Source organism: Sus scrofa, chromosome 14 (assembly GCF_054392235.1).
Source record: "Sus scrofa isolate SSC_HxYL_T2T_F1_AM1 chromosome 14, Sscrofa_HxYL_maternal_Yorkshire_Landrace_v2.0, whole genome shotgun sequence".
In the NCBI taxonomy this organism is placed as follows: Eukaryota; Metazoa; Chordata; class Mammalia; order Artiodactyla; family Suidae; genus Sus; species Sus scrofa.
The window spans coordinates 50,206,764-50,230,696 of record NC_139396.1 but is presented as its reverse complement, the minus strand read 5'-3'; the positions used below and the strand labels follow the sequence as shown (position 1 = coordinate 50,230,696).

The following is a 23,933-nucleotide window of genomic DNA, read 5'->3' as shown; positions in this document are numbered from 1 at the left end:
TGGTGCTTTGACAGCACTGATTGTGGAGTTAAGAGTCGAAGCCACTGTTGTAAGTACCAGCTGATTTCCTGAACAGGGGCCTCTGGGTGTCCTAAGTAAACCAACTTATAAGTCCGCTAGGAGAAAAATAAATTATTTACCAGGAAAGCAATAGGCAGACCTGGAGAGAAGCAGTGGAAGCAAAAAGAAATGAATGGATAGAAAAGATGTTGGGGAGGTAGAATTGAGACTGAGCAGGTCCCTGTGGGGCTTGACGTACCCCCATGTCCCTTGCCTCTTGGTTATAGAAAAGCTTTAGCCTTCTAGGTCTTCCCCAAGGTCCCAAAGAGCACATTCAATTGGAGAAGGAGAACATGCAGAATCAAAGAAAAGCAATCAAGCAAGACAAAATAATAATAGTTTAGCCATAAAACAAAATCAAGAACCTTTAGTTCCTCCTCAGAGACTTTAGATAATATCCTGAGCCATATCCTCGAGTTATTTTGCAGATACTAAAACCCCCACCAGGTGGCAGAAGTTAACTGCATGCTGCCCACCAGCACGTAGCCCCCAGACTGAAGTAAGGTTGATGATTGAGATTCCTGAAATGTCACCCTGTTACCTCACTACCAACCAGAGAATTGTGCATGAGCTGATCAGGCACCCTGTGACCCTCAGCCCTCATGTTGCTTTTAAAAACCCTTCTCAGAAAGCCCTTGGGAAGTTTGGGTCTTTTGAGCATGAGTTGCCTGTTCTTCTCACTTGGCACCTGCAATAAACACTGTTCCTTCACCACATCCCGTATCAGTAGATTGGCTTTGCTGCTTGTTGGGTGAGCAGACCCAAGTTTGGCTCAGTAACAGGATCAGTGGAACCAACTAGCATATTAGAGTTTTAGGAACTTGACAAAATCATTCTGAAGCTTCTTAGGAAGAATAAAGGCAAGTAGCTGGGAATTTTTAATAGAAATAATGGAGGGGGAATTAACATACCAAAGAGTAAACATTTTTTAAAAAAATAAAGCTCTAATAATAAAAAAGAATGGTATTAAATTAAGAATAAACCTGCAGGCGTTCCCACTGAGCTCAGAGAGATGAGAACCTAGTGTAGTCTCTGTGAAGATGTGGGTTTGATCCCTGGCCTTGCTCAGTGGGTTAAGGAGCCTGCATTGCCACAAGCTGCAGTGCAGGTCACATATGTGGCTCAGATCTAGTGTTGCTGTGGCTGTGGCATAGGCCTCAGCTGCAGCTCTGATTTACCCCAGCCTGGGAACTTCCATATTGTTGCAGGTGCGGCCCTAGAAGGACAAAAAAGAATAAACGTGCAGATCAAATGTCAAAATAGAGAACTCAAAAATGGGTCACTTGATATGTTTAATTGCATTAAAGGAAGCAATCCCAAACGATGGAGGGAGGATAGCTTGGTTAAGAAATCGTTAGTTTAGGAGAAAATGAACTCTTTGGGGGGAAAAAATCAGTCAACAGTCTCACCCCATCCCATAGTCCAGATAATTAAAAAAAAATTTCTTTTTAGGGCTGCACCTGGTGCGTATGGAAATTCCCAGGCTAGGTATTGAATCAGAGCTGCAACTGCTGACCTACGCCACAGCCACAGCACACCAGATCTGAGCTGCATCTGTGAACTGTGCCACAGCTTGTGGCAACGTCGGATTCTTAACCCACTGAGCAAGGCCAGGGATTGTACCCTCACACTCACGGATACTAGTTGGGTTCCTAACCCGCTGAACCACAAAAGAAACTCCCTCAAACAAGTTTTAATTGCATCAAGGAAGTACATATATAAATAAAATCGAGAATGCATTAGAACAAAATATGGGTGATGGTGTTTAGGTACCCTCTGAATAAGGAAGTTCTTTCCTTGCAAGTATAACAATAGGAAGGAATCCCTAAGAAAAGAAATTAATTGGTTGACCACCTACATTTTAAAATTTTCATATATATGTGTGTACCTTTTCTTCCTGTAGAAAATGAAAAGCCAAAGATGAACTGTGAAAGTAAAGGCTGTTCAAATATATTAGAGTCATGACCATAAATGCACAAAGTACTCAAACTAATAAGAATAGGACTAGGATCCTAAAAGAAAAATGAACCAAGATTATGAATGACAGTTGGTGGAAGGAAACGTAACTGGACATTATACACTCCCCTGGTGTCCACAGGGCACTGGCTGCAGGACCTCCTGTGAATACCCAAATTTGTGGATGCTCAAATTTCTGGTATAAGATGGCCAAGTATTTGCGTATAACCCCCACATATACTCCTATATACTTTATTTTTAAGGCCACACCTGCAGCATATTGAAGTTCCCAGGCTGGAGTGGAATCAGAGCTGCAGCTGCCAGCCCACACCAGAGCCACAGCCACGCAGAATCCAAGCCATGTCTGTGACCTACACCACAGCTCACGGCAACGCCGGATCCTTAACCCACTGAGCAAGGCCAGAGATCAAACCTGTGCCCTCATGGACATTTTGTTGGGTTCTTAAACCCGCTGAACCACATCGAGAACTCCCTGAATACTTTAAATCACTTCTATGTGACTTGTAACACCTACTGCAAATGTAAATAGTTGCTGGCATGTGGCAAATTTAAGTTTGGTTTTTTGGAACTTTCTGGATTTAAAAAAATATTTTTCCATCTGTGTGGTTGGTTGAATCCACAGCCACAGGCTCTGTGGATACAGAGGGCCAACTGTAATTGCAAATGAAAAATTGAAGAAATCCTCAACTCAGCAATAACAAAGTAAATGCAAATGAATAGCACTAGACCATATGCGTCGACTTAGTAAATGAACAAGGGTTAAAAACACACAAAGCTGGGAGGCTGTCTGGGGAAAAGGGCTGCCTTTTATATATATTATATATATTATATAGGATGAGTTTGGTACCAGCGATAGGAAGCCTCTTTGATCCACAAATCCACTTTTAGGAGTTCCCATAGTGGCTCAGTGGTAATGAACCTGAATAATATCCATGAGGATGCAGGTTCAATCCCTCGCCTCACTCTGTGGCTTAAAGGATCTGGTGTTGCCATAAGTTATGGTGTAGGTCACAGATGCAGCTTGCATCCCACGTTTCTGTGGTTGTGTAGGCTGGCAGCTACAGCTCTGATTCAACCCTTACCTAGTCTGGGAACCTCATACGCTGCAAGTGCAGCCCTTAAAAAAAAAAAGAGTCCACTTTTAGGAATCTATCTGGTGGGTCACTGGCTTTCAGCTACTTGCTTATCCTCAGGAAATAATCACTGATGTGGCCAAAGATGTGAGTACAAAGAGAGTTTCTATGACAGTCTTTATAGTGTCAAAAAATTGGGCAACAGATAAAATGTCTAACACCTGGGATCAGATTAAATAAACCTGGGCCCAGCCAAGAACAATATAGTAGGTGGCACATGAAAAATGATGTTTTTAAGGAAAATATCTCCCCTCCCCGGGGGGGGGGTGCGCTGCTTGTGCAGGGCAGGGAGCGTGGAGTGGTACAGTTTGAATAGGCCCCACATTTCAAAAGGTAGTAATTTCTCCCCAGTAAGCACAAAGCCTCCCCTTTCCTGTCCCCAGCCCGCCAACCCTGTCCAGAGGCTCCCGGCACCACCACATCCTTCCTCTCCTTCTCTGGAATCTCTGTGCTGCACTCTTAGCTGGAAAGGGCATCTTGGTCAAATGAAGTGATTTCCAGATAGAGATGACCCCAGGATGTTCTCAGGCTGAGGAAAGACACTGGCAGGTCAGGAGAGGCTGCAACGAAAAGAGAGGAACTCTTTGTGTGGTATGTGCCGGAGACAAGAGAAAATAGTGGTGATGTTGTTGCTTTCACACGGTCGCGGAGAACATTGTGGGGAAGGAGGCTGATGGGGTGACCTCACAGTTCAACGTGCCAGCATTTGGACAAACTAATAAAAAGGAGCAAACACTATTCTATTGTATATATTACCACATCTTCTTTATCTGTTTATCTGTTGATCGACACTTAAGTTGCTTCCAAATCTTGACTATTGTGAGTAGTGCTGCTGTGAATATGGGGGTACATAGTTTTCAAATTATGGTTTTCTCCAGATAGATGCCCAGGAGTGGGATTGCTGGATCGTACGGTAGCTCTGTTTTTAGTTTTTGAAGGCACCTCCATGAAATATTGCCATTTGCAGCACCATAGATGGACCTAGAGATTATCGTCTTAAGTGAAGTCAAAGACAAATATTATATGATATCACTTATATGTGGAATCTAAAAAAAATGACACAAATGAACTTATTTATAAAGCAGAAACAGACTCGTAGACATGGAACAAGCACACCATTTCCAAGGGGAAAGGGGGGGAGATAAATTAGGAGTTTGGGATTAGCAGATTCACACTACTGTACATGAAAGAGATAAACAACAAGGTCCTGCAGTAGAGTGCAGGGAACTATATCAATATCTTGTAATAACCTCTAGTGGAAAAGAATCTGAAAAAAATTTGTGTCTATCTATCTATGCATCTATCTGTCCATCTATCCATCTGAATCACTTTGCTGTATCCATGAAACTAATACCATGTTGTACATCAACTATACTTCATTTAAAAAAATTTTTTTGGCCACTCCCTGTGGCATATGGAAGTTCCTAGGCTAGGGGTTGAATCCGAGCTGCTGCTTCAACCCATGCCACAACTGTGGCAACGCTGGATCCTTAACCCACTGCTCTGGGCTGGGGATGGAACCTGAGCCTCTGCAGCGACCCAAGCCACTGAAGTCAGGTTCTTAAACCACTGTACCACAGTGGAAACTCCCAAGTATATTTCAATTTAAGTTTTGTTTTAATTAAAAAATGTTTTAAATTTAAAGCTGATACCTTAAACAACCTGGATGAACCTCCAAAGAATTGTGCTTTGTGGAAAAAAACTGTCCCCAAAGCCTGCATATTGTATGAGTCTGTTTGCAGGACTTGATGGCAATGACAGTGCTATAGAAATGAGAAGAGATGAGTGGTTGCCAGAAGTTAAGGAGGGGTTAGGCTGGAAGGGAGGATGGTTGTAAAAGGGCAACATGGGGGAATCCTGTGAGATGGACAGATTCTGTGTCTCCACTGTATCCTTGTCAATCTTGTGGCTGTGATACAGTTTTGCAAGAAATCACTGTGGGGGAAACCAGGTAAAGGGCAGGAGGGAATCTCCGCATTATTTCTTCTGTGCAGGGAGCTATAATTATCTCAAAATATAAATGTTTAATTAAAACATTTATATGTCAAAGTGGATGCCAGTTCTTATTGCCGGTTTTGAAGTTGGGAATGTATTTATTCATTTATTTTTCATCACGAGACTGCCTCCTCTCCTTGGTTGACATTCTTCAAAGGACTGGAGTTTTCATCCTTTAACAGCAGTGCCCTTGAGAGAAGCTTGTCTATTATTTTCTTCCATCAGCAGCCATGCCAAGAGCCCCATCTACCATGAGGAAAAAGGAGTAGCTTGAAACAAATTAAAGCCTGCCCAGAGTCTCTTGTCTCCCCCTGAAACACCATCCCAATCTTCACTTGTTACTTTTAAGACACAGATGTTGAAACATGATATGGTAGAAACAGAACATGGGCTTTGGGGTCTGAGCGTCTGGCTTTGATGCTGACCTAACTGGCCAAAGAGGATCAACCTCTCTGAGCCTTGGTTTCCTCATCTGTAAAATGGGGATTAAAAGAGGACCTACCCGTCCCTGAAAGCATCTATCTCAGGGGCTGATGAACAACAGTCCTGGGGCCAAATCTAGCTTGGCTCCTGTTTTGTGAATGCAGTTTTATTGACACACAGCCATGTCCACTCATTTATCCAGCCTCTGCGGCCGCTATCACACTCCTAGGACAGAGTTGAACAACTTTGACAGAGACTTTCTGGCTCACAGAGCCACTTACTGTCTGTCCCTTCAGAGAAGGGCTTTGCCAACCCCCTGATCTAAATGATACAATGTATGTGTGTGAAAACCACTTAAAAATATCAGAGCTTTGGTCAAAGTTGTTATTATACATTTTAGCAACAGACCTCTTTAGCTGGAAAAAAAAAAAAAAAAGAATAGGTTGACTTTTCTCACACATGGTCAGTCTGAGCAGGCAGATTATAGAACTTGGATAACATGACCTCTGATAAGAGTCCCATACTAGATGTTACTAATAGTTCTCCTTGCTGGAAACAGAATTTTACAAGCATGCCTACCTACCTACCTACCTACCTATCTTTCTTTCTTTCCCTCTCTCCTCCTTTCTTTCTTTGCTTCCTTCCTTCCTCTCCCCTCCCTTCCTCCCTCCCCCCTCTTCCCTCCCTCCATTTCTTTCGCCTGCCTGCCTGCCTGCTTTCTTCCTTTCTTTCTTCCTTTCTTTCTTTCTTCCTTTCTTTCTTTCTTCCTTTCTTTCTTTCTTCCTTTCTTTCTTTCTTTCTTTCTTTCTTTCTTTCTTTCTTTCCTCTCTCTCTTCCTTCCTTCCTTCCTTCCTATCTCCCTATCTATCTATCTTGTAAGATTCTGTTTCTAGCAAGGAAAACTCTTCATATATGCACAATACCCACATCGACATTAATATATACATTCATGAATATGTATACATATGTGTCTATGTCTGTCATGTACATGGACCTATGTGTATGTAGACGTGCACATACTGACCCCAGGGGAAATACCCTCCCTCTGCTCTAGACCCTCACTCTTCTATGTTCTTTTTATTTTTTAATGGCTGTTCCTACAGCATTGAAATTTCCCAGGCTAGGGGTCAAATTGGAGCTGCAGCCGCCAGCCTACAGCACAGCCACAGCAATGCCAGATCCCAGCTGCGTCTGCAACCTATGCCACAGCTTGTGGCAACACTGGATCCTTAACTCACTGAGCAAGCCCAGGGATCAAACCCGAATCCTCATGGATACTAGTCGGGTTCTTAACCTGCTGAGTCACAACAGAAACTCCTCATCCGTGTTCCTTTGAATCACCTGTGTTCTGATTTGGAAATCCACTACCATTTTTAGGGAGAGGGCTTCTATCTTCCTTCTCACTTTTGGAGGATTCTGCAGATGAATGAATTTGGGTCTATTTGGAAAAGAGAATTTGGGGCCTTCAGACCCCCGTTCCCACCTCTTTTATATCACCCCGTCTGCCTTTGGTCATCATGTTTTCTCAGTTGAGAGAATCTTTGGAATATTTTGCTATGTTGATTGGAACATTTCAGGAGGCTTGGAAGTGGTTTCAGGAGGGAACCTTTGCATATCTGGGGCTTTGATCAACAGTGTGGGACAGCCAATTTTATTTATATGGACGCTTATAACACAGGGAGTTAACACTGCATACCTAAAGCAAACCTTACAGTCAGATTTCCAACCAGTGTTTTGATTGTCAAGAAAAGCAGGAGCCTTTGGCTTGGTATGCTGAGCTGAAAGCCCTGGCCTTTCCTCACAGCCAATAGTAAATATTTCCTAGAAATCCCAGTGTGAGCTGGTCTCCAGTCATTGGAGTGATCTTAAAATAGATGGTTGGGTGTAACATAGAAGTAAAAAGCTGTATTTCTGAGAAGGCTGGAAGCACAAGGGAACACTACATTGACTGAGACAATTAGAGCAAAATGGAGAGAAAGCAGAACAGACCTTGGATGATGGTGCAGCTTAAGGCTCCATCTCCCTGGGAGTATTTGTCTTTATGTGAGATCATGCATGGCTCAGAGAAAGAACCAGCTGGTGGTGGTGATGATGGTGATGATGGCGGTGGTGGTGATGACGGCGGTGGTGGTGGTGATGATGATGGTGATGCTATTTCTTTAGTGTACCTAGTGGCCCAAGAATTGGAAGCACGTGTGTATATTTTGTAGCAAAACCCATGTTTCTGTGATTGTGGTAATAAAACTCTACTCTGTATATAAAAACACAGCCCTGATTTTCTGCTGAGGAGGTCTCACCTCTCAGGACTCTTCTCGTGTCTCCCTTCCTTCACATCTCTCAGCTCAGCACCCCCTTTTCTGGGCAGTCTTGCTCCAATGCCGGGCTGGGGCGATCCCTCTGACAGCTGCTCTTGAGGTCCCTATCACCTGTGACAGGTTCCAATTGAACATCAGTTTATTCCTCCTGTCTGGAAGCTCTAGGAGGTGCAGACACCACCATGCACGCCTCCCTTGTCTCCATCTATCCCCGGGGCCTCCATTCCACCTGGCAAAGAACAGGTGTGCTCACATCAGGAACATTTCAGTGAATATGCAAGTGCAGAAATAATTAGAAATGCACCAAGATCTCTTCATATAAACGAGCCAAGAATGTGGGCAGATAATTGACAAACACATATAAACCATGGCACATGTGGAAAACACCTTTAAAAAGGTCAACCTAAATTGGATTAAAAGAAATGCAGGTTCAAATCACATTTCTTCTGATCAAATCCCTAGAGAAGAAAATAAAATATGATGCAATGCTGTTGCAGTGAATGAGTTCCTAGTGAAAGTGTGTTCTTTTTTATCTAAACTTTGGAGGCAGTCTAGCAATAGGTATCAGCACAATGAGGAGGATAATAGTTAAGAGTGATTATTGTAACAGTCCCGCTCATAAGCATTCACATTTTTTTTTCTTTTTATGGCCGCATCTGTGGCATATGGAAGTTCCCAGGCTAGGGGTCAAATCAGAGCTGCAGCTGTCGGCCTACACCACAGCCACGGCCATGCCAGATCTGAGCTTCATCTGCGACCTACACACCTTGCAGTGTGTGGTTCTTAACCCAATGAGCGAGGCCAAAGTTCAAACCTGCATCTTCACAGACACTATGTTGGGTTCTTAATCCTCTGAGCCACAAGAGGAATTCCAAAAAGACCACTTTCCATGGCAGATCTGTTGGACACCTTCTCACCCTGTGAAAGAGAGGTGGCTCTTGTGTCCCCTCCTACAACTCACAACATGGCAGGGGAGACAGATATATATTCAGAAAATTGTCATACAGTATGGGAAGACCACCATAGAGATTGCATATAGATTATTTTTTTTTAACTTGCAGGGCATGGTATTGTCTTCAAGTGGTCTTAGCAGACAATTGGCCCCTCTCTATAATTCTTTCCAGAACAAATCAGAGCAGCATTTCAACTTTATTCATGTTTTTAAGCCCATGCTCTTAACTTTGGTGGATGTTTTCCAACTTTTAACCAGCTAATGAATAGCAATCCTCTGGAGTGGGTCATATGAGCTAATGAATCCATCGTATAATTTGTAAACTATATTTGGAGGGTATGAGGCTCATTTAGATCCTTCAGACACAGATGCTGAGACAGCACTTGGAGGCAGGTAGTTTATCCAGGAGGTGATTCTGGGAAGCACAGATGAGGGGGCTGGGAAGGAAGATAACCCAAAATATGTTAAGAGCTGGTTATCAGTCCTGCAAGGGGTCCCCTTTAAAACTGCATGGACCAGTCTCAGAATTGTCCCACTGAGAGGCAGGCTGGCGGGCCAATTTATGACTCTCATTCTTCATTAGAACAATTTGCCCTGGAGGCGTTAAAATCCCCAGCCCTTCCAGGCTACCCTGAGGACAGCCTGAGCATCTCCCAGGGAAGCTCTGGGGAAGATGAGAAGGGGAGAGGCAGGCATTTGAAGAGAGGAGCTGTTTGTTTGCACCGAAAGTGCTCACTCAGTTGCAGGTAAACTCAGGTAGGTGGAGGGCCTCTGGACAGCACCTCAAAGGGGCTGAGACTTTTCACAGGGAACCACCTACCTCAGTGCTAAGCTGTCCATCAGGGCTTTGGGTTGGATGCATTAAAAAGTTTCTGTGCTAAAATCAGCATGGCCATCCTCTGTGAAACAGAAATGAGAGCTTTGGAGAGCTGGATGATCTGTGCATGAGTAGGGATGAAAGGTGTGTTTTTTTTTGTTTTTTTGTTTTCCTGACCACACCCATGGCATATGGAAGTTCCCAAACCAGGGATCAAATCTGAGCCACAGCCACAGCTGTGACCTACACCACAGCTGCAGCAATGACAGATCCTTAGCCCACTGTGCCGCAGTGGGAACTATGAAAGTTTTTTTTCTTTTCATTTTTATTTATTTATTTATTTACTTTTTGGTCTTTTTTTTGTCGGCACATGGAGGTTCCCAGGCTAGGGGTCTAATCGGAGCTGTAGCTGCTGGCCTATGCCACAGCCACAGCAACACCAGATCCGAGCTGCGTCTGGGACCTACACCACGGCTCATGGCGACGCCGGATCCGTTAACCACTGAGCCATGATGGGAACTCCTTTTCATTTTTAAAAGTTTTACTGAAGTATAGTTGATTTACAATTTTGCAATAATTTCTGCTGTACCATGAAGTGATGAAGTTACACATGTACACATGTCCGTTCGTGGATTCAGATTCTTGTCCCATGTAGCCAAAAGTTATTTTTAAAGATGAACTTGGCACATGGATTTTTCTCTTCTCTCACCACTGAGTGGAAGTGTACAGGTTCCTACACAGGTACTTGTCAGGATTCTCAAGGTCAGCCCACCCTGTTGACTCAGGCACGTGGTCCCATTTCTAACTGTCGCTGTCAAGTGATGCTCACTGGCTACTTGCCAGGAAGTGTAATGTTGAACTCACCACTATTCCACATCTATTGGGAACCTGGCTGGAACAGTCTTTATGGAGGGCTGATCTGAAAGGCATGTGGTCCTTCCAGTCCTCTAGACCAGGGGTTGCGTGCTTTTGCTCTGAAAGGCAAGATGGTAATTATTTTACAACTTCAAACCAGATAGCCTGTTGCACCTACTCACCTCTACCCTTTGGAGCTCAAAAGCAGCCACGGGAGTTCCCGTTGTGGCTCAGTGGGTTAAGAACCCAACTAGTATCCATGATGATGTGGGTTCGATCCCTAGCCTCCCTCAGTGGGTTAAGGGTCTGGTGTTGCCATGAGCTGCAGTGTAGGTCGAAGATGCAGCTTGGATCTGGCATTGCTGTGGCTGTGGTCGGCAGCTGTGGCACCAATTCGACCCCTAGCCTGGGAACTTCCATATGCCGCAGGTACAGCCCTAAAAAGAAAAAAGAAAAATCAGCCACAGACAGTACATGAATGACAGGAATGGGCATGACTGTGTGCTAATAAAACTTTATTTATAAAAACAGGTTGTTAGTGGGATTTAGCCCTCTGGCTATTTGCAGACCCCTACTCTAGTCAGTCTAAAATCTAACACTAGATGGATTTAAGGCACCGAGTGCTCTCTGGGAACTGTGGTGTGGCAGATGCTTTAGAAGTACCTCACCTGACTTGGCAGACTAAGGGTCACTGTGTATTCATCTGTAATTATCGCTTGACTGAGTTGCAGGGAATGAGATACATGGGATGACGGCAGGGTTGCTGGAGAAGCTGCACTACCGTAATCACCCTTGTGTCCAAACTTAGGGTGTTTGGGGTTGTCAACCCTGGCATCTCGGGTCACCTCTTTGAGAACACCCGAGAGCACAGAGCAATCACCCCACCTTTCATTAGGACACTGAGTTAGGCTGTGTAACCGGATTTTCATTTTTACCGTGGCTTCTGGAAAACTCTGAGGCATGTTTGTGCATCTGCTAGTTCAAGTGTGTGGGGCCATTTGAGCTAGGGTCTTGAAGGAGCCTCATTCTTGGACTGGATCTCTTTTTGTTTCTTCATCTCCTCATAATCCACCATCACGCACTGTATGTTGCCTCGTAAGCTGCCCCAAATCCTTTTTGGAACAAGACAGGAAAGAAAACAAGAGAAGGGCAGGGAGGAAGGAGGGAAGTCCCTGAGGTTTCTGGGTTTGGATAGCGTATTTCTGTGCCTCAGCGACCAGTTTGAGTTCCCATCCACTTCACCCAGGAAATCTGGTCTTTCACTAGGTTCCTCATTCTCCCTAATTTCTGCGAATTTTCCAAGGAATGCTGGCAGGTGCCACAGATCCTTCCCTGTGGACCCCGGGGGTTCTGTCCACACTGGGACTCTGTTCTTTAACCATCATTTCTCACCATCTCATGACGAATCAGACCAGCATGTCCGTCTCTTTGATGCTGCAGAGCATGGCTAGGACTAGCTGTTTTTTTTTTTTTTTTCCTCTGTGAAACATTCTTTTATTAAAGTATAATTGATTTACAATGTTGTGTCAATTTCTGCTGTACAGAAAAGTGACTGAGTCATACATTCTTTTTCTCAAACTATCTTCCATTATGTTCTATTCCAAGAGACAGGATAGACTTCCCTGTGCTGTATAGTAGGACCTCATTGTCCTTCCATTCTAAATGGAACAGTTGGCATCTACTAACCCCAGGCTCTCAGTCCATCCCACTCCCTTGGAAACCACAAGTTCATTCTTTATGTCTGTGAGTCCATTTCTGTTTTGTATATAGGTTTGTTTGTGCCGTATTTTAGATTCCACATATAAGTGATATCATACGGTTTTTGTCTTTCTCTTTCTGGCTTATTTCACTTAGTATGAGGATCAAGCTGCATCCATGTTGCTGCAAATGCCATTATTTTGTTCTTTTTTATGGCTGAGTAGTATTTCATTGCATATATATACCAATACTTACTAATCCATTCCTCTCTCAATGGATATGTCTTGGCTATTTTGAATAGTGCTGCAATGAATGTAGGGGTGCATGTATCTTTTTGAATTATAGTTTGGAGTGGGATTTCTGGATCATATGGAAGTTCTATATTTAGTTTTCTGAGGAATCTCCATACTGTTTTCCATAGTGGTTGTACTAATTTACATTCCCATCAACAGTGTAGGAAGCTTCTCTTTTCTTCACACCCTTCCAGCATTTGTTAAGATGATAATTTGTAACAAAACTTAACTGTAGCTCTGGGGTCACAGAAGGAAACTGCAGTGCAGAAGAAACACACTAGCTTGACACTTCCAGGAGCTATTATATTTGGAGGGATAAGCAATGAAGTCCTGCTGTATAGCACAAGGAACTATATCCAAACACTTCTTCTCTTCTTCTTCTTCTTCTTCTTTTTTTTTTTTTTTTTTTAAGAGCCACAGGTGCAGCATAAGGAATTTCCCAGGCTAGGGGTCAAATTGGAGCTGCAACTGCCGGCCTACACCACAGCCATAGCAACACGGGATCTGATTCACGTCTGAGACCTGCACCACAGCTCATGGCAAAGCTGGATTCTTAACCCACTGAGTGAGGCCAAGGATTGAACTGCATCCTCATGGATACTAGTCAGGTTCGCCACCGCCTAGCCATGATGGGAACTCTAAAAGCAGATTTCTGATGTGTCATAATGGGATGCCCTGGGAATATCTAGGTTTATCCCTGCTTGTCAGTGACTTTTTTTTTTTTTTTTTTTTTTTTTTGCCTTTTTATTATGGAGGTTCCCAGGCTAGGGGTCCATTCGGAGCTACAGCTGCTGGCCTACACCACAGCCGCAGCCACATCAGATCTGAGCCCTGTCTGCGACCTAAACCACAGCTCATGGCGACACTGGATCCTTAACCTGCTGAGTGAGGCCAAGGATTGAACCTGCAACCTTAAGGTTCCTAGTCGGATTCGTTTCCGCTGCACCACAACGGGAATGCCTCGTTAGTGACTTTTAAAACGCTTTGTTTTGATTCCATTGAAGTGGAAGTTGGAAGGCCCCTAGCAGCATGAAGATGGAGACACAACTCCATTCTTTATAAGCAAACTCAGGCCTCGTTCAGCCCGTGCATCACAAGTCAGGGGTCACAGCTGGAAGCATTTTCCTGGGAAATTCAGAGTTGTCAAAGGCATTTATCCGGTATTTTATTGTAATTGGTTAATTTATGCTTTATTTACCTTGTGGATATGATCTGAAAGTTATCACTGGGGAATGGCTGCCTCTTTCTGTTCCACGTTGTCAGGAAAATATATGTCTCTTTGGCTAAAAAAAAAAATTTTTTTTTTAAGAAAATGAGAAATGGAGCTCTGGCATAAATTTTCCACCACTCATGATGAGACCCAACCCCCTTCCACTCCCACCAACCTCCATCACCATGGTCTGTGTTCTTTAAAGTCAAATAAACCTGGTTTCTGCTGAGAACATTCAAATATTTCGCCTTAGATGGCAGAATTTGGAACTAATCTTCCAGGATCAGCGTTGCTGGAAGTCAGGCTGGGAGCCATTGGAATAACCCACCTTGAGGTTGGAAAATGCTGATTCCTCAGAGGAAAATAACAGAGAAACCCAGTAGCTCGGTTGCCTTGTTGACTCTGTGAGCCGAGGCCGGCACCTCAGACTTTTCCTGCATGTGGGCTCGCAGATGGGGAAATACATCCTGCCCCGCCTCCATCGAGGAGCTGCCAGGGAGAATTTGCATTTAATGCTGCTCATCATTTCCAATTGTTCTCCAAATAAAACAGGCCCCGGAGCTGAGGGAATGCCTCCGAAAGCATTTTTCCACTGAGTACAGGTCTAGAATAAATAATAAAGAGAAATCTGCCCCTCCCAGCACTTCTTGGAGATAGCTTTTAATTCAGACTAGTCAGAAGCAGAATAGAGCAGGGCCCGTCAAAACCAAGGCCTCAGCCCCAGCCAGCTTCCCCACCAGCGCCCCACCTGACTGCGTCCCCTGTTACCCAGTGATATAGGCAAGGGCTCTCTCTTACCTCTCTGCTCTCAATCTCTCTCTTCCTCTCCCCTATACCCTCCATCTACCCCCCTTTCAGTGACAAGCCCTTCCTCTTAAAACAATTTTTAAAAATCTTGCCCTAATAATAGACTCTGCAGAAAGTTGTGAAAATAGTATGGTCCACCCCGTGTACCCTGTGTGTGGCTTCCCCAGTAGTGACATCTTCCATAACAATAGCACGATGGCAAAACCAGGACATGGATATGTGTGTAATATCTGTGTCTAATTCCATGTCATTAAACCCTTCAACTTTTAATGCTCACTTCTTCACGTAAGTTTATCCCATTTGCAGGATTTCTAACTTAAAGAACATGCATCTAATATCTATACTCTCTCAGAGGGTGGCGCTGTCTTTTCTCATCTGCTGATTTCCACAGCATCCCCTGGGCCTGGGTCCTCCTACACGGTGGGCCTAGGGGAAAAGAATCTGTAACCTGCCTTCCTGATCTTGCTGGGCACCCTTAGAAGTGCTCTCCCACACCTTGTCTCTTGTGGCTGCCATTTATTTTCATTTAATAAGTGAAAGGAGATGAAATTGAAACGGGCCCACCTTGCTCCTGGTGAAGAGCGCTGATTGCAGATTTGATGAGAAAGCCGTTCCAACCGCGGCCTGAAATGAATTTCCCGGGCCATCTGCAGGCGTCTGTCAGACAAGCAGTCTCCCGTGACGTGGGTAATTGCAGGCGAGCAGCACTGCACACAGCCTGGCAGGAGGCCCTGCAGGTGTGGAAGGGCTGCTCAGCCTGGTCCTGGGGCTGGACGTGGCCTCCCAGTACTCATGCTTCTGTGACCAGGTGGGGATGGGGTGCCCCTCACCCAGCAGTTCTCCAGCTCTGACACCTGCTGGGCATCCTACAATTGAACTCAAATTCTCACTCTGTCTACCTGTCCCACAGGTGCAGGACTCAGTCCTACAGGACCGCCTCCCCCCCCAAGCATCAGATGCCAGTCACAAGTCCAGTTTGTCACTTGTGCCCTTGACTATAAATCGAAGGTTTTCATAAGCCCCTCCTCAAGCTCCAGTATTGCTGGAACAGCTCACAGAATTCAGGAAAACAGTTTACTTACTAGATTACTGGTTATTGTAAAAGGGTACAACTGGGGAGCAGCCAGATGGAAGCGATGCCCAGTGCAAGGTCTGTGGGAGGGGACTCGGAGCTGCCCTGCCTGCTCCTAGTGCCCCACCCTCCGGGCACTTCCTAGTGTTCACCAGCCCGGAGTTCTCTGAATCCCGTCCTTTTGGGGTTTTTATGGAGGCTCCATTGCACAGGCATGAGTGATGAAATCGTTGGCCAGTGGCAATCAGTTCACCCTCCAGCCCCTTTCCCCTCTTTGGAGATTAAAGGTCAGGAGGTGCAACTGAACAGTCTACCCCTCCAAACGGCTGGTTCCCTTGGCAACAAGCCTCTATCCTTTGGGGCTTTCCAAAAGTCACCTCATTAGCACAAACTGTGGTCAAGGGAGGCTGGTTAAGAATAGACAAGCATACTTTTATCTTTCTTATCACCTAGGAAATTCCAAGGGTTTTCGGAGCTCTGTACCAGGAACAGGGACGAAGAGCAAATACAGATTTCTTATTATAAATCACAGTATCACAAGATGGAATCTGTTTTTTATGTTCCAGTGAGTAGAAGGTGGGTCTGTGAGTTTTCAGGAATTTGAGCGGGTGCAGCTTCTGGCTCCTTCAACCTTTCACTGTGACCTTTATCTTCCAGTGAAGTTGGGGGCAGTCTGTAAGGAGGCAGGACTGAGGACCAGACCAGTAGGTGGATTCAGGGAAAGTGCTGTGATTGCTCTTGGCTCCCTTTCCACTGGCCTCTGTGTCCTTCACCAGGAATTAGCCAGTGTCAGTCATTGGGGGTGGAGGGGGAGTGGGGTGCATCATTCATCCATCTCTGCGGGGCTCGGGGGTCTTCTGAACCAAGGGAGGGGCTACAGAGTCAGGGGAAGCCTGTGGGAGATTTGTCCCAAATCGACCTTTCTGGAACATTCAGCTGTAGTGGGTGAATGGATTTGAGGTTTTCTTTCTCCTTCTGAATAGTCTGTATATAAAAACGAAGGAAACCAAGCTACTGGGGAGACAGTGCTTAATGATCTGAAAACAAGAGCTGGTGTTTTTCTTGGCTGGGGCGAGAACGGTTACCTTGATTGGAACTAGCCTTTCTGAGGCATGTTTCAATTAAGGCTGCCCTTGTCAGGGTGGGCAAAGGTGAGGAGATGGACTGGAACCCCCTGTGTGTGTTGGGGTGGAGAGCATGACCTCACATCTGAATTTTTGCAAGGGACCATATTTCAAAAAATGATTCTTCTGAGAACCTTCCCACTTTCTGAATGAATCCATTGGTTTTAAATAACACAGCAAAAGGCACCCAGGAAATAATAGCTGTAAACAATCCTGGGATGCGGAAGGAAAGCCTTTGGCAGGTGGATTGGCGTCTCCTGAAGCCTAAGGTACAGGATCCCACACCAGGATGCCAGCAGTGGGAGTGACAGGGAAGGCCTGGGTCTGAAAGTTGTCAAATCATCAAACTCAGAGTTCCTGTCGTGCCTCAGCAGTTAATGAACCCGACTAGGATACATGAGGATTCGGGTTTGATCCCTGGCCTCACCCAGTGGGTTAAGGATCTGGCATTGTCATGGGCTGTGGTGCAGGTCACAGATGCAGCTCAGATCTCACATGGCTGTGGCTGTGGCTGTGGCTGTGGTGTAGGCCAGCAGCTGCAACACCAATTCGACCCCTAGCCTGTGAACTTCCGTATGCCGAGGGTGCAGCCCTAAAAAAAAAGCCTTCAAAGTCAGTGGGGGTTACAGCTAGGTGACCTTGTATGAGTCACTTAACCTCTCTTTCCTCATCCATAAAATGGAGAGTGAGAGGCAGAATAATGCCCCTCCCACACCCCAGGATGCCCATGTCCTAGTCCCGGGGACCCGAGATCACATGGCAAAGGGGAATTAAGATTGCAGCTGACTTGAAGATGGGGGTGGTATCCTGGACTGTCCAGGTGGAACCAACGAAGAGGGAGACAGGAGAGGAGATTCAAGTGGTGCCATGGGGGAAGGCCACTCCCTGTGGCTGGCCTTGGACACAGAACAGAGGGCCAATGCAGGTAGCTTCTAGGATCTGGAAAAGGCAAAGCCATGAATCCCCTCCCAGAGGCTCCGGGAAGGAAGGCACCCTGTTGACTCTGATTTCAGCCCAGTGTGACCGGGCTTTGACCTCTAACTACGGGGATGGCAAGATAATACATTGTTTTTTTTTTTTTTTTTCCAATTTTTATTATAGTTGATTTACAATGTTCTGTTAATTTCTGCTGCATAGCAAGTGACCTAGCCACACACATATATACAATCTTTTTCTCATGTTACCATCTATCATGTTCTTTCACAAGTGATTGGATATAGTTCCCTGTGCTGTACAGCAGGACCCCCTTGCTTATCCATTCTAAATGGAATAGTTTGCATCTACTAACCCTAAAAATCCAAGGCCATCTCATTCTGTTGTTTTAAGCCACTGTGTTTGGGATCATTTGTCACAGCAGCAAAAGGAACGAATCCATAATGCCGACCTCTTGGCGTAGTTGTGAGTATTCAATGAACTATTGCACTTGGAACAGTGCACAATTTGATATAACATTGATGATGGTGATTTGAAGATGATTATGAGAAGACTGTTACTACCGTCATGGACTCCAGTAGACTTATCTGGAGGGATGCCTGGATTTGGAGTGTGAAGAGGAAGGGAGAGCCAGAGCAGGAAGAGGGATGCAAAGGAAAACCCAAGGGATGCAAGGTCAGGCTCGCTGCGGGCAAGTCAGATGGTGGTGGTGCCCAGAATCAAGAGGCATGGGAGGCGTGACAGCAGAGACCTCAGGAGCCTCTCTGAATGGGGCATGGTGGAGAATGCCCTGGAACAGATGCCTGGCACTGGAGGTCTAAAGCTGGGCTATCCAACTTGGCAGCCACTAGCCACACGTGACCCTGGAGCGCAAGCGATGGGGCTCGTCCGAATCTGGGTAGGCTGCAGGTGTAAAACATATACTGGATTTCAGACACTCAGGACAAACATAAGCATGTAACATGACCTCATTTATAACTTCCGTTGACTTCATGTTGAGATGGTAAGATTTTGGATATCTTGAGTTAAATGATGCAATTTATTAATCTCACCTTTTTTTTTTCTTTTTAAAATGCCACTGCTAGAAAATTAATAACTGCATCTGTGGCTCGTGCTAATGCCAGGTGGGAGCTGACTATGCCACCAGATATGGGGGTGATCTTGGATTAGTCCCCTGTGGATTTCTGTCTCCTTGTTTGTAAAATGAGGTGACTCCAAGGTTGGCTTTGGGCATCCAGGGTTTTGTGGCCAGAACGTCTCCAGGAAGCACAGATAGAATCATTTTAGCAGAAAGGGCCATCGTAAGGGATGAGGGCCAAGGAGAGAGATAAGGAAACTGAGGCTTTTCTGCAAAGGTTGACAGTGCAAACCAGGAAAGACACGGGGCCAAGGATCATTGTTCACACTCTTGGGGAGACCTGGGTAATTTATAATCCAAGGCGCAGGAACGGATGTAGGGGAGAGATTTGAGAGGGTGAATTGATGGAAGGTGAACTCACCGAGGGAGGTGAGAAGAAGATTTAAGAGCTGGGCAGGAGGTAACCTTGGGGGGAGGGGTAGAAGGAAGGAACAGGTGAGAAATAAATTAAACAATTAGCACACTTAGCCAAACCGTGCCTCAAAGCGCAAATGAAATAGAATTGGGTGCCCCAGAGGATGAGGCAGCTAACAGGTGCCGTAGGAAGTCAGGAAGGGGAGAAAGTATTTGCTGCGGGAGGGAAAATGAGAGCTGCTAGAGGAAAATAAATGCAGTAGAGCAGAACACATGCCAAGGAATGGAGCCTGGGCTCCCACAGACAATACACAGGCCACCTGGGGTGGCACTCTGAGAGATCCCCAAATGCCAAGATAAAGGTAACTGCAACCCAGATTCCAAAGAAATGCAAAATCAAGGACACAAATAACCATGTTGTGCTCTCTGACCCTCATCAACCTATTTTTCCAGTGTCTGTTCCTGCCCAGCCAGAAAGGATTCATATTTTCTTAATTCCCCCCTCCAATTTTTTAGGGGCTGGACCATCCTTTGCAAATCGTCACTTCCCCTATCAGGGGTGAGAGGTACCCCCAGAACTCCATCTCCAACCAGTACACGGACAGAGATGTGCGTCTCCTGTTTGAAATCCTCCTTCCTACCTTATCTCTCATGCATGCTGTGAAATCACATTTTTCTCCTATTGTTTCAGCTTCAGACAGAGGCTTAGTAAAAATCACCACCATTGCTTTCTTATTTTTGACCCTATTACTCATTCTTGACCACTCCTTGGGGATGTGTTTCATCTTTGTTTCACCTGGAGGAGGAGGGGGGCATGGTAGGGTCGCACCATCCCCTTGGTTCATCTGATGGGATAAATTGGGGACTGCACAGCCTCCTGTGGTTTGACTGTCTCTTCCATTCTCTAGCCTCTGTTTAGAATCCCCTTACACTTTCTTAATGGGGGGAACCAGCCTTCCAGCTGTTAACACTACAGAATAATCCTTCCCAGCTGGGAGTTTTTGCTCCCCTCTCCAAGAAAGACAGGAAAGCCCCAGTCCTGTTTCCCTTTTTTGCTCCTCAAAATCCAAACCCCATTCTCTCTCCTGTTGCCACCAAAAATTCAGGACAGACAGTCTGTATTCCTTTCACTGGCTTCCGGCCCATCATTCTGGCAAATAAGATCTTGGCATTTCAGGGGAGAGGTTTTTTCCCTCTACTCCCCAAACCCTGACTTAAAAAAGTTAGTCACTGAAGTGTTGATTTTCCTGCTATTTTTAAGTTCAATCAGATTGGATTTCGTTTCAGGAAATACCTCAACCATTCTGTCCCTCTGTTTTCCCCCACTGTTCTCCTCTCTCCTCTCTTGTGTGGTTCAGTCTGCTTTGGCTAACGAGACCAGCAGTCAAACTGAAACAATATATTACTTGGAGCCGGGCGTGTAAAACGAGGACACTTCTCTTTCCAAAGAAACCTTGGTGCCCCCCAAATGGAAAAATCCAGCTCTCAAAACACAAGCCTGTTGGCCGCTCTCTGGCTGAAAGGTGCTGCGTTTGAGTTAGAAAACATGCGTCTTATTTTGCAAAGACCAAAGATCTTTTTGGAGGTTTCTTTTGTCTCCTATGGGAGCACTAGACGCCAAGCACCAAGGACAGGTCATCACAGCGGCACCTGCCTTTGGACCCTTGATGGGTTAGGAAAGGCTCAGATATGTGATGTTCATGGAATTCTAACACTGAGGACCCTGGACCCCAGAGGGTTAAATGCCCAGTGTCACGTGACAGTGACGGCAGTGATGGCGCTGGAACTCAGAGCTTCTGGCACCTCGGTTGTCTTGGTGCCTCCATGGGAGGTGGAGGAAGGAGAAAGAAGGTCTCAAACATCTGACTCTTGGCATCTGGTCCCAATGCCAGGATCCCCCTTCTTGTTCCATTTATATTTTGGTCTCATCACTCTCCAGTATTAGCCCAGAGGCATCCACAAGCAGGACTTACTAACTGGCCTTCCTGCTCTTTGCTTTACCTGCCTTAGTGGCTGGCTCTGTGTATGGGATGGCTCTCTGTTTTACTTCTTGGCCCTGGCTCACTGACAGGAGGATAAACCTAGTGTCTTTGTCTTTAGAGGCGGGGGCGCATAAGGCTGTATTTTTCTTACCAACCTGCCAGGGCTTCACTCAGGAGTAAAGCCCTTGGAGCGGCCCGTATGCTCCCTGTCATGCATAGTTTTCACCCTGTGCTTCTCTGTAAGCCATGGACAGGTTTCACTCAGTGCTCTGACCCACTGCCCCCAGGTCCTCACTTCCTGCCACCCGCTTGGTCCTCGATTCAGGTGCTGCCCTGGCTAATGAAGTTGACTCCTGTTCTTTATCTTCTTGCTTCTCATCCATCCCTCCAGATAAGCCCAGGGATGCTGGTCATGAATGGCTCTGGCCTGTGGGCTCTGCTGGTGCCCCCAGCCTCCTCCTGGCTCACTGTCCCCTTCACCCAGCTCCAGGATGAATACGGCTGCCTGTGACTCCCCAGCTCTCTGCCACATGGTGTGGCCTTCAGGATAAACATCTCTGGCTGACACAAGATTGATGCCTCCTTAAAGACTTCCCGTAGCTCGCACAATATGCCTTTGTAGGAATTCACATTTTACCGCAGGGCGAAGGCTTGCTGAGACTGAGCTGTTCCTAACCAAGGCTGTACCCCCCTCTTCACCCAAAGCCTTCAAGAGTCAGGAATTCAGAGCTGCCTTTGGTGCCTGCTTCCCTGTTGGGTTTCTGCTGTGAGCCAATTGCCACTGAAGGCTGCTTGGACCGAGTCCAGATTGGAGTCGTGAGCTCAGGCACACAGACCCCTTACAAAGGACTCTCCCCAGGAAGACCATCCAAGGCACAACCCCCAATCTCTTAATATGGAGCTGAGGAGTTCCCATGGTGGCTCAGTATGGGAATAATAAACCTGACTGATATCCATGAGGATGTGGGTTTGATCCCTGGCCTTGCTCAGTGGGTTAAGGACCCGGCATTGTGGTGGGCTTCAGTGTAGTTCCCAGATGAGGCTCATTTCTGGCATTGCTGTGGCTGTGGTATAGGCTGGCAGCTGCAGCTCCGATTTGACTCCTAGCCTGGAAACTTCCATATGCTGCAGGTGAGGCCCTAAAAAGACAACAACAACAAAAAAAATGGAGTCTCAACCTCCTTGAGCCTCAACTTTGCTCAGACCTCCAGTGACACACACAGCTTGGACAGTCCCCACTGAGCAGCCTGGTCATTGATATCCAGGCAGGGAGTCAGGCCATTGCATCTCCATTTTCCCTGGAAAATGTTTGAAATGTACATCTCACCTTGTACATCATCAGAAAATTCTCCAGTGGCCTTTGTGAGGCAGAAGGTCCCTATGGGTAAGGGCAGGTCCCTTAATCCAGTGCTGGGATGGGTGGCAGGGAGCTCGGCTGTAAGAAGCAGGAGAACAGGAGATTCTCACTAAATCCATCTCCTTTGTGCCCAAATCTCCCTTGGGAGCTAGCTCTGCATCCACTCTCTGAAACTCCTGCGTGTCCCTGTTTAATCATCAGTTGTCTGGTCATCTCATATTATAAAGTTAACACGAGCTCATAGTAGGAAATTCAAAGGGCATAGTGGAAGGGAAGGATGATAAAAATGATAGGTAAAGCCAGCTCTCTCACTGCTCCCTTTAGCCATTCCTGTGATTAACTTTTAAAAATTGAAGTGAAGGAGTTCCCTGGTGGCTCAGGGGGTTAAGGGTCCAGTGTTGTCACTGGTGTGGCGCAGGTTTGATCCCTGGCCCAGGAACTTCTGCATGCTGTGGGTGAGGCCAAAACCAAAACTTGAAGTGAGATTCACATGGCACAAAATCACCATTTTAAGGTGAGCAATTCAGTGACATTTCATATATTCACAATGTTTTGCAACCAATACTTTTTTTTTCCTTCGATTTTTATTTATTTTTTTCCCCCCACTGTACAGCATGGGGATCAAGTTATCCTTGCATGTATACATTTTCCCCCCACCCTTTGTTCTGTTGCAATATGAGTATCTAGACATAGTTCTCAATGCTACTCAGCAGAATCTCCTTGTAAATCTATTCTAAGTTGTATCTGATAACCCCAAGCTCCAGATCCCTCCCACTCCCTCCCCCTCCCATCAGGCAACCACAAGTCTCTTCTCCAAGTCCATGATTTTCTTTTCTGAGGAGATGTTCATTTGTGCTGGATATTAGATTCCAGTTATAAGTGAAATCATATGGTATTTATCTTTGTCTTTCTGACTCATTTCACTCTGCATGAGAGTCTCTAGTTCCATCCATGTTGCTGCAAATGGCATTATGTCATTCTTTTTTATGGCTGAGTAGTATTCCATTGTGTATATACACCACATCTTCCTAATCCAATCATCTGTCGATGGACATTTGCGTTGTTTCCATGTCCTGGCTATTGTGAATAGTGCTGCAGTGAACATCTGGGTGCATGTGTCTCTTTTAAGTAGAGTTTTGTCCGGATAGATGCCCAAGAGTGGGATTGTGGGGTCATATGGTAGTTCTATGTATAGATTTCTAAGTTATCTCCAAACTGTTTTCCATAGTGGCTGTACCAGTTTACATTCCCACCAACAGTGCAGGAGGGTTCCCTTTTCTCCACACCCCCTCCAGCACCAGTTATTTGTGGACTTATTAATGATGGCCATTCTGACTGGTGTGAGTGAGGTGGTATCTCATGGTAGTTTTGATTTGCATTTCTCTTATAATCAGCGATGTTGAGCATTTTTTCATGTGTTTGCTGCCTATCTGTATAT

General features: G+C 45.6%; 1 protein-coding gene across 1 annotated transcript in view; it reads left to right on the top strand.

Annotated features, from left to right (window-relative positions):
- Positions 1-23,933, top strand: part of RFLNA (refilin A) — a 199,074-nt gene that overhangs the window by 14,975 nt on the left and 160,166 nt on the right. The window lies entirely within an intron of this gene.